Consider the following 15873-nt stretch of genomic DNA (forward strand, 5'->3'; position numbering starts at 1 on the left):
TTCTGTGTGAATGTGTTTCTACAGAATACAGACATTTCGGGAAATTCCACTGGATAGGATAGAGAAGAATGTGGAAGAAGAGAAAGATTTTCTAGAAGAAGATTAGTATATGAAGGGTGACCTGGGATACTTTTCAAAATAGAAGAATACAAAACTGGTTCTAACTATCCTAGGAGATACTGATTTGGTCTGTAACAATAACTTGTAAATTATCGGCAATGCATATAGGTTTCCACTGGCTTTTGGAAAGGATCCAGACTATTGTTTTACAACATGATGCATTTATGGGTGTATGTTTGTGTGTGTACATGCATATAGACCATACAAACCAGTACAGAAATGCTGGGGTCAACTGAAAAGAGAATCTGGAAGCTTCTCAGATGGGCAGATAAAATTGCATCTATTCTGGAAAGGCAAGCATAGGTCTATTTTGCATGGTTTATGTTCTTCTAAAGCTGAACATCCTCTCTGGATCCCTAAACTCAATTTCAAAGACTATCTCTGCTTTGTTCTGGCACATTATGCTTATTACAGAATTATGTTTTCTTCAAAGTTATTACTTGAGAGAAGAACAGTTGCCAAATATAAAAAAAATTGACTTCCGTGTATTGCATTTTTCTTCACAGATCAAGTAAACTTTAAAAAAAAATTTTGAACTGAAGTTTTGGATGGCATTCATTGTTCTTCTTTTCAAATTTTAAGAGTCCTGGATGCCTTGCATACAAATCAAATTGTATTGGAACTGTAACACTTTGATAAGAAGCCTCAGATATGGCCTCCCCTATCCCCACATGGCAGGACTCTCCGTTATTGGAACCATCTTTTACCAAGCTGCCAACTTCCTCTTTTGCTAAATGCTCATAAAACTCTATCTTCTCACTGACTCTCTTCTTGAGTTCACATTTTGCTCCTTAAGGGTCTATTCTCTGAATCATGTAATTTTTCTTCTTGCTTCTTTTGACCACCTACACATCCTACACCCTCTACCTAATGTCACTTGAGAATTATCTTTACCTCTTGGAGGCACTGCCATTTCCATCACTAGAACAAGGACTGTAGATGTAAAGGCCCTTTCCTTGATTCTAATAGCAAAAGCAAGGCTATTAAATTGGAGTTACTGCTAGCCGCAGTGAAGTTCTCTTCAGATCAAACATCTTTTTTTATCCTGTCTGCCCTTTCTCCCTGAAAAAGGATGTTCGTGTCTGTAAGTAGTGGTGATAGGTCTGGAGAAGATGAACTTCATAATATTGTGGAAAAGAATAGTAAGAAAAGAAACATGTCAGTCCCAAGATTTTACTGACTCTCCAGAGAATACATGAAATTAAATGAGTTATTTCAATAAAGTATACTAGGTCAATGGCTCCAGCTCATTAGTTCAAAAAAAGAAAAAAGAAAAAAAAAAAGGAAAGAAAGAAAAAAAAACCTTTGTAAAGCAGAAAAAGTAATATATTTTTCCTTTTTAAGGCAGGAGTACTGTTTCTTCAAAAGAAATTTTAAGTAAAGAACCAATGTAAAGTGTCTTAGCTTTTCTAGTCAAAAAATACACAGAGAAAAATGGGGGTCTCCCCTCTCACTCACAATTCCCTCAGCCTTACTCAAAAGCAGCTGTGAAAGACTACATTAAAATCACCTGAGGATTTTCAGATCACACTTTGAAAGCAATAGTACCAAGAGATACTAAACTCTGAAAGGCAATGTTTATGATTTGGGAAAATGTCCTCATGGTATATTCTTATCTGGTGATTGTTTAAAATGATCACTTAAACATCTTTACTTCAGAAGAAGAAATACTTAAGGAAAAAATGGAAGTATAAACAGATTTGCCTATCATATGTTGCTATTTTGAAGAGAGGGCTCAAAACTAAAGTAACTAACTTATTCCCACATTGAACTATATTTTGTTTAAATAGCATGGTAAAGATGTAATCAGGCTGAAAGTATCACTTCAGCCATGGTTCTCAAAGGACAAATGTACTAGGAGACCAAACACCAAGCAACAGACCCTCCTTTGGAAAGAAGTTTTGCAACTGGTTTCATTTTGGCATGAACAGCAGTTATGGTAATTGTCATCATTCTTACTAACGTTTTTACCTGGAGATCACTGGGGAGCAGAAATGACAGTACTACTTCTATAACTCAAATAGCATTACTTAGGGTTTCTCTTCCTTTCTGTAGAACAGATTTGATTTTAATAAAAATTGTCATTCATTTAAGGTCGGTTCTTTTTCTCTGATAGGAAAATAGCGTTTTAATTACTAGGGTTCTTTACAATAGCCAGGACATGGAAGCAACCTAAGTGTCCATCGACAGAGGAATGCATAAAGAAGATGTGGCATGTGTATACAATGGAATATTACTCAGCCATAAAAAGAAACGAAATTGAGTTATCTGTAGTGAGGTGGATGGACATAGAGTCTGTCATAGAGTGAAGTAAGTCAGAAAGAGAAAAACAAATATTGTATGCTAACACATATATATGGAATCTAAAAAAAAAAAAATGGTTATGAAGAACCTAGGGGCAGGACAGGACTAAAGACACAGATGTAGAAAATGGACTTGAGGACACGGGGAGGGGGAAGGTAAGCTGGGACAAAGTGAGAGAGTGGCATGGACTTATATATACTACCAAATGTAAAATAGATAGCTAGTGGGAAGCAGCCACATAGCACAGGGAGATCAGCTCAGTGTTTTGTGACCACCTAGAGGGGTGGGATAGGGAGGGTGGGAGGGAGATGCAAGAGGAAGGAGATATGGGGATATATGTAAATGTATAGCTGATTCACTATGTTATAAAGCAGAAACTAACACACCATTGTAAAGCAATTATACTCCAATAAAAAAATTAACAAATTTCTTTTCTATCATTTGCTTTTGTTTGTTTTTCCCTCAAGACTTATTTTTCTTCATGACACTTTCAATGGTTCCAAGCTGATTTTAGGATAAAACTGAGGGTCTCCAATTTTATTTCATGTAACTTATAGACAAAAATATCTTTGATATAGTCAGATACTCTATCTTTTTTTTTTTGTAGTGGATACTTCTGCCTCTAGTTTTATGGATATACACATGAGCCATTATAACATTTCATTAGCAGCTCCTTATAGAGGTACTAACTCAAATGTCTACCCGTATTTTAGAAGCCACTTCAAAATCATGTCCGTATTAACTTTTCTCAGTTCATAGTCCTCACCCTGTTTTGAACCTCTGTAATAGTTAGTTGGTAGCTCTTGTATGATGTATATTATATGGGGAAAGAGATTCATGTCTTTCCTTAAACATGTTAAAAGATGCTATTAATCAAAAAGATTTAATAAAACATGTTTTCTGTCTGTGCAAAATCAGTTCAATGTCTAAGTAACAAATCCTGAATAAGAACAACTGTGGAAATGATAAAGATGACTTCACTTTAGTTTTGAGTAAGATTCAACTAAATATCAGCTTATCAACTCTTCAAAAGTGGAGAAGAAATTCCAAATAATATGATCTATCCTTCGAGATACCATTAAAATTGCTGTGAAAATGGACTAACTAAGGAATGTTCATTTCTCTTCATTTTAAATGAGAGTTTTGTTTACTCAGTGTTAATTTTAACAGTTAGTAGTTATGAATTAGAGGCAAAAGTAACTTAAATGTTAGAGAGATTTTGGATTAACCATCACGTCTCTCTTTGGTCTACATGGACAGCACATCAAGAAAATGAAGATCAAATGGACAGGAAATTTTAATACAACTTCAGTATAACTTCAATATAAAATAAAACATAAATTCAATAGAGGTTTAAATATAAAACAAGAAGATATAATTATAAGGTAAACATTATAAAAATTGAAATAGTTACCTAAACATCTTTCAAAGCATATAGCAGAAAAAATGAAATACAGAACAGAAAAGAAATATACAAGATTTATGAAACTAAGTTTTTTGAAATGATAAAATGGGAAGCTAAATTAAATTTTAAAAAAAGAGAGAGAACTCAAGTAAATAAAATCAGAAATGAGAGAGGAGACACTACAACTGATACCACAGATATACCAAGGATCATAAAAGACTACTATGAACAATTACAGGCATATCTTGTTTTTTTGTGCTTTGCTTTATTGTGCTTCACAGATACTGTGTTTTTTACAAATTGAAGCTTTAAGGCAACACTATGTCAAGCAAGTCTATCAGTGCCATTATTCCAACAACATCTGCTCACTTCATGTCTTTTTGTCACATTTTGGTAATTCTCACAACATTTCAAACCTTTTTCATTATTATTATATTTGTTATGATGATCAGTGATCTTTGATGTTACTATTGCAAAAAGATGATAACTCATTAAAGGTTCAGATGATGCTTAGCATTTTTAGAAATAAACTATTTTTAATTAAGGTATGCACATTGCCTTTTTAGAAATAATGCTATTGTTCATAATAGACTATGGTATAGTGTAAACATAACTTGCATATGCACTAGGGAAAAAAAATCATGTGACTTGCTTTATTGTGATATTTGCTTTACAGTGATGGTCTGGAACTAAACCCACAATATCTCTAATGTATGCCTGCAAATGCAAACAAATTGGATGACCTAGAAAAAAATGAATAAATTCCTAGAAACATATAACCTGCCAAGACTGAAACATGAATAGAAATTTTGAAAAGACAAATAATGAGTATAGAGACAGAGGCAGTAATTCCCCCAAAAGAAAACCTAAGGACCAGATGATTTCATTGGTGAATTCTGCCAAACACTTAAGTAAGAATTAATACCAATCCTCCCAAAAGCTACCAAAAAACTGAATACTTCCAAACTAATTTTATGAAACCAGCATTATCCTGATACCAAAGCCAGACATGCACACTGCAAGAAAAGAAAATTACAAGCCAATATATCTGACGAACATAGATGCAAAAATCCTCAACAAAATACTAGCAAACAGAATTCAACAGTACATTAGAAGGATCATACACTAATAACAAGCATGTCCCTGGAATACAAATTGGTTCAACAAACGCAAATCAATAAATGGGATATACCATATTAATAGCCTGAAGGATAAAATCATATGATCAACTCAATAGATGCAAAAAAAACTTTTTTTGACAAAATTCAACATTTTCATGATTTAAAAAAAAAAAGAAACTCTCAACATGTTAGGTATAGAAGGTATAATAAAGGCCACATGTGATAAGCCTACAGCTAATGTTATATTCAATGGTGAAAAGCCAAAAGCTTTTCCTCTAAGATTAGGAAAAAGACAATGATGCCCACCCTCATTAATTCTATTCAGCATAGTACTGGGGTTTCTAGCCAGAGCAGTTAGGCAAGAAAAAGAATAAAAGTCATCCAAATCAAAAGGAAGATGTTAAATTATCTCTCTTTGCAGATGACATGATCTTACATATAGAACACCCTAAATACTCCACAAAACCTGTTAGAACTGACAAATTACATTTTCTTTGTAAAAAAATTTTTATTGGAGTATAGTTGATTTACAATGTTGTGTTAGTTTCAGGTGTACAAAAGTGAATCAGTTATACATATACATATATCCACTCATATTTAAAATTCTTTTCCCATATAGGCCATTACAGATTATTAAATAGAGTTTCAAGATACATCTGCTTACAAAGCAATGAACATCCAAAAAGGAAATTAAGAAAACAATCCCATTTACAATAGCATCATGAAGGATAAAATCTTAGGAATAATTTTAGCCAATATTGCTAGCGAAAGATCTGCACACTGAAAACTATAAGATATTGATGAAAGAATAGAAGAAAAACAAATAAATGAAAAGATATCCTGTGTTCAATGATAGGAAGAATTAATATTGTTCAGATGTCCATACTACTCAAAGTTATCTACATATTCAATGTGATCCCTATCAAAATTCCAATGGCATTTTTCACAGAAATATAAAAAAGAATCCTAAAATTCATGTGGAACAACAAAAGTCTCCAAATTGCTGAAGCAATCCTGAGAAAGAAGAACAAAGCTGGAGGCATCATACTTCCTGATTTCAAATTATATTACAAAGGAAAAGTACCCAAATCAGTACAGTACTGCATAAAAACAGAAACACAGACCAATGGAGCAGAATAGATAGCCCAGAAATAAACGCACACATATATGACCAACTAATGTTTAACAAGAATACAGAATGGGGAAAGGATAGTCTCTTCAGTAAATGAGCTTCAGAAAACTGGATATCCACATGCAAAAGAATGAACTTGGACCTGTATCTTATACCATACACAAAAATGGTAATTTAGCCAGTTACTAAATGAATCTACAGAGTACTATGGTTTTTAATATTATAAATAATACCAGTGGGGAAATATAATAAATTAATTTCTCTCTCTTAAAATAGTAACCTAAGAAATATAAATACCTATATCTTCCCAAGAAATGAATAGAACTTATAAAAATTCTACAAAACTTTACTGGGTGTCATTTAAACTAATTTAAGGAAGGCAAAAATTGTAAACATATTATCCATAAGGAAATCTATAAATCTGATGACATCTCAATTAAATATTATTTGGGGAAATATTATTTATTTGTTAATTTGCAAAATACTTTTAAAGTTTATGTGAAAATATAAATATGTTACAATAGCCAGGAAAACTCTGAGAAGAGGAATAATGAGGGAGAAATTGCCTTGTCATGTTAAATATAGTATAAATTCCTATAATTAAAACAACTGGGTATTGAAGAAGGAATATACTAAATGATACTGGAAGAAAGTAACAATTCCCAAAATAAACCTAAATACAGACAATAATTTAATGCTCAGTAAAATTGGCTTTTTAATTCACTGGGGAAATTATTTTCTAATAGTTAATGAAATAAATGGCTTGCTTTTTTTAGGGGGTAGGGGAGGGGAAGGTAGACATAATTCACTAAATCTTCTGAAAAAATAATCCAGATATTTAAATATAACTGTAGTGTGTGTGTTCAGAGTGCTTGACTGACTTTTACCTGTGTTCTGCAGACTTGTAGGAACTCTGGGAAGATATCACTAGCATAGAGATAATGAGGTGTGGCACCTGCAAATGCTACCCAAAAATTATTCAGCAAATTAGGAAGCCCTAGAAGCATATCTCCACATTTTAAGTTATACTTCTGGAACTGGGGGGATTTATTCATTGACACTCGTAGAAGAACCTGGTCACCTATTGCTGAAAAGGTACTAGCATGAAAAAGTGTTGCTAAAGCCTACAGGAAGTCTCAAATATGGGGATAAGAATTGGTAGGAGGAAGTGATAGCAGGAGCATAGTACTTAAGACTCAAACTTAAAAAATCAACTCTCACATGACCTCTCTTTATGACCACAGGACTTAGGTTCCTTTTAATTCATTGAGATTTCCTGGGTCAAATTCAATTTTTGTCATGGTGGTTTTATATATTTGAATAAAGCAAAAGACTGCATTTCCATTTTGAAAAAAAAAAATTCCACTCACTTTTATTATTTCCACAAGCATTTTTAATTCATCTTTCAGCCTCTAAAGTTGAGTTTACCTCTTCCTTTTTTTAATGCTACTGCACATAGAACTTACATTTTCCATTGTCTCTGTCTCCTACTTCAACACATTTCTATCTCTGTTTTTTGCCTTTAATTCTTTCTTTCAGTCTTGGAAGAGTGAGTTCACACTTAAGTGATCTCTGCCAGCTGTTGCCATTAACCACTGACTTTGTCCTACAATCTGGCTTTCCTCCTCAGCAATTTTCTATTCAAAAGACCTAATTATTAAAGCCAAAAATATGTTGGAACACAATTCCTCCACCCTTCTCCTATGACTTATGGTCACATTCTTTGCAGCTATTTACTGTACGTGAATTATCTTTTTTATCCAGCCTAACTCTATCTACAACTTTTCCATCAGTGAGAGCAACCCCTAACTAATTAAACCATTCTCTAAATCATCAGTACTCAAGTCTAAAATAGTCTTCTAAATTTCATATTTCAAATAGGGAAAATGATTTTTCAAGGAAAAAGTGGCCAATATGGAACTAAATGTGACTAGGAAAAAGGCAAGTTAAACAGAACTGGCTAGTTGAATCCTGATCCCCTGTGTCTGCTTCTACTGCTCTGCAAGAGCTCCTTAATTGTGTCAGTGTTTTTAAGCCTATGGTCTACCAGTCAAGATGATTTTGTAGAGCTTCGCATTCTTGTAGCCTGTATTAAGAAAACTTTTTTTTTCTTTTTCATTTTCAAAGTATCAAAATTATAATAAATATTGATAAAAATTTTCAAAGTATACATGAAATTTTCAAAGTATATACCACAAACTTCAGACATTCTAATAATTCCCCATCCCCATGGCAAAGTGAGCATCTAAGTCCCCAAAAGGGAAAAGCCAATTTGCAAGTAACGTACCAAAGTTGAAATCTACAAATTTTATATACATGTGGACTGGGCCTAAAATTGCATAATTAATTAATAGTAATGTATTATTATTTGCATAGTTAATTCAGTAAATTTCAGAATACCTAATAAACTCTTGTTAATATATTTGTAATTGGGAGAACTACTCTGAAAAACCCAAAGCATATGATCAGTGTATTCATAAACCTCCTTGGCTTTTTCCAAAAAGGACATCATCAACCTATAGGACTTCAATCAATTAGAATTGATATGGAAATGCAATAGGTGATTTTGAGCACTGGAGGAGGTAATATTTGTGAAGTGCTTAGCGTAGTGCCTGGTATAGAAAATAAAAACAGAGCACCTCCTTATATATTTACAACTGTTACTTCATTTAATTCTCTACATAATTATGTAAGGTAGTATGTTTTGTCTGCAATAGTAAGTAAATAGCATTAGAATGATGGAAAGAAAGAAAGCAAAAGCTATGCAGTAGTCAGTAAGTTATAGTTTGGGAGGAAGGAGAGATCAAATGGTCCAGAAGGACAAGTAGCTTTAAGGGACAGGCAGGACTTAGAACAGAGGTCTCCTCAGTTTCTTACCCTACCCTACGCTCTAGTATTCAATAAACACTTGATTCGTTAAAAATTCATCATCTGAGGCAAAGAAGAAAAATTCCCTCATGGGAAAAAGTTTAAATGGAAATAGTTTAACAGAAATGAAATAAAAACCCCTAAAGAAAATTGTTTGGATAACTGGGGACTAGGAGCTTCTAGATCTGTGTTCTTTTTTTTTTTTTTCTTTTGCAGTACACGGGTCTCTCAGTGCTGTGGCCTCTCCCGGCTCCGGACGCACAGGCTCAGCGGCCATGGCTCACGGGCCCAGCTGCTCTGCGGCATGTGGGATCTTCCCGGACCGGGGCACGAACCCGTGTCCCCTGCATCGGCAGGCAGAGTCTCAACCACTGTGCCACCAGGGAAGCCCTAGAACTGTGTTCTTATAAGTTTTCCACCTCCATAATCCCATACTTACAGAAACCCATTAGTCACTACACCCATATTTTGAAAAATGTCATACTGTGTGAAGTGTTGGGTTTTTTTCTAATGAAATATTCTCTTTGAGTGGTCATTAACAGAAAGAGACATGGCATCTCTTTATCAATTTGTATTTGCATGGTAACTGAGAAGGAAGAAATTCAACATTTTAAGTTTATTTTTTTATGAAGAGTGCTCTACTTAGTAGTTTATTTAACAGTGCATTTTATGACTGTTCTGTATTAATGGAATGGGAGATAATCTCTTCTCGTTTTCTGAGTTATACCTTGAACGCTAGTTATTTTAGGGAACAAGTATATTTTTCACATTTTCATCCTAATAGCATTTTAAAAACTAGGACACACAGGGAGTTAACTCAGTTATCTCATTCTTTCCATCCTGTGCTCCTCTCTCCAATTACCTTTTTCAAATTATTGTAGTAGGAGGGGCATTATGCTACAAGGTGACATCAGTAATGTCAGTGGCTGGTCATCCAGACAATTCCTTCTGGCAACACCTTGGTGATATGAAATGAATTCTGCACCTAGCCTTCAGTTTCATGGGCTTGCAGCATTTGTTAGTATCCCTAAGATAATCAAAGTCAGGGAGATAGACTTATATAAACCAAAATCTCAAAAGAACAAAATGTACATGTACTAATTTCCATTGAAAAATATAATCATCAAGTAGAATGGAATGTTCAAATTAGCTTTACCTTTTTATGCACTCTCAGACAGTTGCATCTGATAATAACTAGAAAGTTGTTTTTAATTAAAGTAGGGCAATGGAGTGAGATATTTGCAATGGATTTTGACATAAGGCTTTAGTAGTCTGGGCATTCATCTGTACAGTGAGTGAGTGCATACACTGAGCAGACCGTAAGCTAATGACCATTGTTCAGAGGATCCCCACCATGGGACAACTGAGGAATGAATGAAGTGTCAGCTTCTCCTTCTGACTCTGGTATTTTCATGTTTCTAGTCAGCCATCTACCTTCTGTAAATATCCTTTTCCTTTTAATTTATTAACAGCATTGTCTTAGTCACAATTTAAACATGCTTAATGTAGTCATAATCCAATAGAAACTACACCCGCATCCCTTGATTAAGATTACCTATTTCTAAGAAATAATTTCTTAGGTGGGTGCTTTTCTATATGGTTGATTTCATCCATTTACATATTGATTTTCTTCAATCTATTCTCAAAAGTTTAACAAATTTCTAAGTTCTAAAGAAGACTTCTGCCCCTCTATTACTCTTTAGAACGTGAATAAAAAGGAATCTAAAGAAAAAAAAAAAAACGGTTCTGTTGAACCTACGGGCAGGACAGGAATAAAGACGCAGACGTAGCAAATGGACTTGAGGACACAGGGAGGGGGAAGGGTAAGCTGGGACTAAATAAGAGAGTGGCATGGACATATATACACTACCAAATGTAAAATAGATAGCTAGTGGGAAGCAGCCACATAGCACAGGGAGATCAGCTCGGTGCTTTGTGTCCACCTAGAGGGATAGGGAGGGTGGGAGGGAGATACAAGTGGGAGGAGATATGGGGATATATGTATACATATAGCTGATTCACTTTGTTATACAGCAGAAAGTAACACACCATTGTAAAGTAATTACACTCCAATAAACATGTTAAAAAAAGAAGTCAGTCCTTTTATCTATACCTCTGATAGTGTATACTATTTTGCAGTAATTTTAGTTTCTATATTCAATATTTTAAATATACCAATATATCATCTATAACATGACTCAAAAATCTTTACAAAAAAATGAACGTATGTAGAGAAATATCTCCTGCTTCACTTTGTCTTTACTTTTACAAAACTATATTTATTTATTTATATTTACTTTGGCTGCACTGTGTCTTAGTTGCGTCATGTGGTACCTTTGTTGTGACATGAATGCTCTTTAGTTGCAGTATGCAGGCTTCTTAGTTGCGGCATGTGGACTTCTTAGTTGTGGCATGTGGGATCTAGTTCCCTGTCCAGGGATCAAACCTGGGCCCCCTGCATTGAGAGTGCAGAGTCTTATCCACTGGACCACCAGGGAAGCACCTCCACTTTTTCTTTTTGAACAAACTACATCCTAGAAACACCAATTAATTTCTTTTGTATCCTTCCATAGTTGATAGACAGATACAAACAAATGTTAATATATATTTGCTTAGTTTCCCTTATTATACAAAGTTTAGATTATTGTACACACTGCTCTGTACCTTCTTTAAAATTTGAAGAGATCATTAAAAATTTTCCATATCAGTGCATAGAGAACTAATCATTATTTTTTAAGCCATATAGCAATCCAATGTATTAGTGTACTATAATTTGTTCAACCAGTTCTTTATTAATATTTAGTTTTTTTCTATTCTTTAACAACATGACAATGAATAACATGAATATATGTCATTTCATCCTTGTGAAAATACTGATGGACTTGCTATGCCAAAAAACATATACCAGTGTACTGTAGCAGATACTGCCAAATTTCCCTCCATATGGTTTGTACCATTTTACACTTCCACCAGCAATTTATGAAAGTATGATTTTCCAGAGTGTGTTATCAACTTCTGATTTTTGTCAATTTGTTCCATGAAAATGGCATCTCATTGGAATTTTAATTTACCTTTCTCTATAAGATTAGGAGTAGAATTAAATTTATTAATTGAACAGAAGCTTACTGAATCCCTACTATGTACCAGCTTTAGTCTAGGTGATGGGAATAGAAAAGTGAACTGAATAGAAAAAAAAATGTAAATGATTATACATGTAATCATATATATATAGTAAATTATCTCATATAGTATTAGATGGTGATAATTGTTACAAAGCAATAAAAATAGAATAAGGTGAAGAGAGAATGAGAGTCAAGATAAGCTTCGTTGACAGACTTACATTTGGGCAAAAACTTGAAGATGAGGGGAGATATATTGGAAAAGTGAGTTCCAGGTAGAGGGAACAGCCAGTGCAAAATCTCAAGGTGGGAGAATATCTGGCATTGTGGAGGAATTACAAGGTGAGTGTGACTGAAGCAGACCCAGAGAGGGGAAGAGTGGTGGAAATTGTTAGAAAAGGAGAAGCCAGAATGCAAAGGGCTTGGGAGACAATGTAAAAGACTTTGGCTTTCATTTTAGACAAAATGAAAAGCCACTGAAGAAGTCAAGAAAAAGGACATGAGCTGAAATATATTTTTAAAGGATCACTGTAGCTGCTATTAAGACTAAACCATACAGAGCAAGGGTGGAAACAGAAAGACCAGTTATAAGGCTAACGCAGCAATCCTATCAAGAGATGATGGCAGCTTGGTCCAGGGTTGCAGTAATAGAACTGGGTTGCCAGATTCTGGATATATTTTCAAGATATAGCAAACAAGATTTCCTGAAAAATTGGATACGTAGTATAACGGAAATAAAGAAGTAAATTATTATTCCAAGTTTTCTAGCTTGAGCAACTGGAAGGATGAAATTGCTATTACCTGGGTTATTTTTAAGATCTATTTGTATTTCCTTTTTTTTTTTTACTGAACTCTGTTTATATTCTTTGCTTATTTTTCTATTGTGATTCTGCTCTTTTTCTTAAGATCTTCTAGATTGTCTATCTACTTATCTATGGAAAATTATCCCTTCAATGGTATGGATTCAAAATATATTATGCCAATTTACATTTTTCTTTACTCATGTTATTTTTGAGGTGCTACGGTTTTCTTCCATTTGTTTTTTTTAAGGCAAGCAGATTTTTAAAAATTACTTGAATGTATACATTTTAATGGCTTCTGAATTTTTAGTCAAAATTAGAAATATTATTCTTGATCCAAGGAATGTATTATCTTATGGTCTTGCTTTATGATTTTATTTTTTACACTGTTTTTACATTTGCATCTTTAATCCACTAGAAATCCATCTGGTGAAGGATGGAAGGTATAAATCCAACTATGTCTAGATGACCATCCAGTTGTCCAAAATCATTTATTAAGTTATCTATCTTTTTTTCATTTATTACATATGCTGCCTTTCACAACTTAGATTCCTAAATGTACTTGGGTCTAATTCTGGCATTATATTCTATTCATGAGACATGGCCGTGTGTTCTTTATTTACAATTTATAATTATTTTAATAAATGGTAGGACTAAGCCCATTTCTCTGATCTTCATTTTCAGAATTTTCAGAATTTCCTTTCTATTTCTGTTATCTTCCCATTTGATTTTTAGAAGTACCTTGATTATTTGTTAAAACTATAAACTAGCAAAGAGAATAAGAGCATCTTTACTTTTTAAGCCTTCCTATCAGAACGTAATTTATGTTTGCATTTGTTTCAGCTTTCCTTTTTCTGTTTTTTTGGGGATATAGTAAACATTTCTCCATATGGGTCTTATGGTTTTCTTGTTCTGTTGCTGTTGTAAATGAGAGCATTTTTCTTTTACCATATACCATCTAAGTTGTTTCTGTTTATATACGTAAACAGTGTTGATTTCTGTATATTGATTCTATACCCTATTACCTTATTGCATTTTCACATTGTTTGCGTGGTTTTTCAATAGGGTCTATGTTGAGTTTCAGTTTTATAATAATTTCAAGTGCCAAAAGTGGTAGTTTCATCTCCTCTTTTCCTAATTTATGTCTAATTAATTAGCAAATTTAAAAAACACACAAAAGTTGTGAGAGGGAGTAGCCTCTGCCATCTCCCCCTCCTGTTCCCATGTCATAGAATCCTATAAATTAGATGGGGCATTATGCACTTCTATAGCATTAAGGAATATTCTCTCAGAAAATTCTTCACAATAATAACTATTTGTTTATTGTCTGTTTTCCTTCTATACTCTGAGTTTCTCAAATACTGTGTTTTGTTCACATTTTATTATTATATCCCAAGGGGCATTATATGTTAATAAACAGTAAATATATGTTAAATGAATGATTAGACAACTTAACGAGGATTATATGTCTCTGCTTAAAGAAGCTGTATGGTAAGATCTTTTTGTCTCTACATATAACTGCTTCTTAGGTTGAGACAGTGTGCTATAGTAGAGAGAGCAAAGGGTTCAGAGCTCAACAAATCTCACTCCTTCACCCTCTGGCTATGTGATTTGGGGGACCATCTTTATCTTTCTAATACTCAATTTCTGAAATGCAAATAATGTATCATCAAGAGTTCCTTTGAAGAACAAATGAGATATTGCGAATGGAATGATGATTACCAAATTAGAATTTTTCCCCTTCTCTTCAAACACATGTCTTCAGGAGAATATTAATTATATGTGATAGCACTGTTGGTCCATTTCCCTGCAGGTGTTAATTGTTGGCCTTTTGTTCGTGCTGAAGTAAACTCACTCCTCTCTCTCACCCTTTCTTATGTAGCTTTTCCTTCCTCCTCTTCTGAGTATGCAATGTAGAGTTCTCCTCTAATGCATCACTTTGTACGTGTCCAACTCAAATGTCTACATGTTCTCCACTCCTTTTATTTATTGAGGACACTATTAATAATGTCTCTCCTAAAAAATACCTATTTCACTATGATTCATTTAGACTGAACACTGTTGTTTGAGGTTTAAACCTTTTTAAATCTCAAGAAAAAGAGCCTCTTTCTATTCATTTGTTGAGGAAAAGATGGATGATTAATTTTTAAAAAGTAGTGTCTTGACTTGTAGGCAGTGCTGTCAATGAAAGATACTTCAGTTTCCCGAGGCATTTCTTTTTCATTTCAATAAAGACTAAAACAGAACTAAGGAAGACCCATGCTCACGAAATCATATTTCAACAGGCTGACTTTGCGGAGATGACATCTATCCTGCGTGGCCTTTTCTCACCCAGCTTCTCATTCAGTTCTGATCCACAGGTTAACAGACATGACAATTAATTCTTTATAGGAAGCATTTCTACCTATTGCTAACGATTACTCTCTTGAAAATTGGAAATAGCAACCTCACTACCATCCTTCAAAGACTTGACACAGAGCTGAATTGATTTAAAAGAAGCCTGGCTACATGAAAGTCTAAGAAATATAACATGGTCATCATTCCTCTCAGCAAATTGCTGATTGTTCAGCAAAGCTTGCAGGGGGTGGGAGGTGATGTTTCCAGGCTACAGTAATTAGAGTAGAATGGTTTGGAGAAACTACTGGAAAGCTATGATGAAAGGCCAGGAGCATTGTGGCTTTGTTAGGAAAATGCCAAACAGTGCTAACAGTGTCTGGAAAATAAGATTACTGCTTTTATTCTGGGCTCCAGAGGGAGAAAATAGCCAATTAAAACATTCAGTGCTAGGAGCACCATGCTGGGCATTCAACTTAAAGATATGCCCAGAGATTATTTTATCATTCAGCACATTGCCCTTCAACCAGCATAATGCCCCAATAACCATAGTGGTTCAGGGAGGAGGGGACACAATTTTCACTTCTAGAAAAGGGCTCTATCTATAGTAAGAATCAGAGTCCACAATTCGTAGTTCAATATTTTTATTTTTTAATATTAACTATAGTTT

The 15873-nt window shown here is 34.0% G+C and overlaps 1 non-coding gene across 1 annotated transcript; it reads right to left on the minus strand.

Moving 5' to 3' along the window:
- Positions 1–11375: 11375 nt before the first annotated feature.
- On the minus strand, positions 11376–11448 carry TRNAE-CUC (transfer RNA glutamic acid (anticodon CUC)). The gene has a single exon. It is a non-coding gene; the product is annotated as a tRNA-Glu (tRNA).
- Positions 11449–15873: the final 4425 nt, after the last annotated feature.

Source organism: Lipotes vexillifer, unplaced genomic scaffold, assembly GCF_000442215.2.
Source record: "Lipotes vexillifer unplaced genomic scaffold, Lipotes_vexillifer_v1.1 scaffold278, whole genome shotgun sequence".
NCBI lineage: Eukaryota > Metazoa > Chordata > Mammalia > Artiodactyla > Lipotidae > Lipotes > Lipotes vexillifer.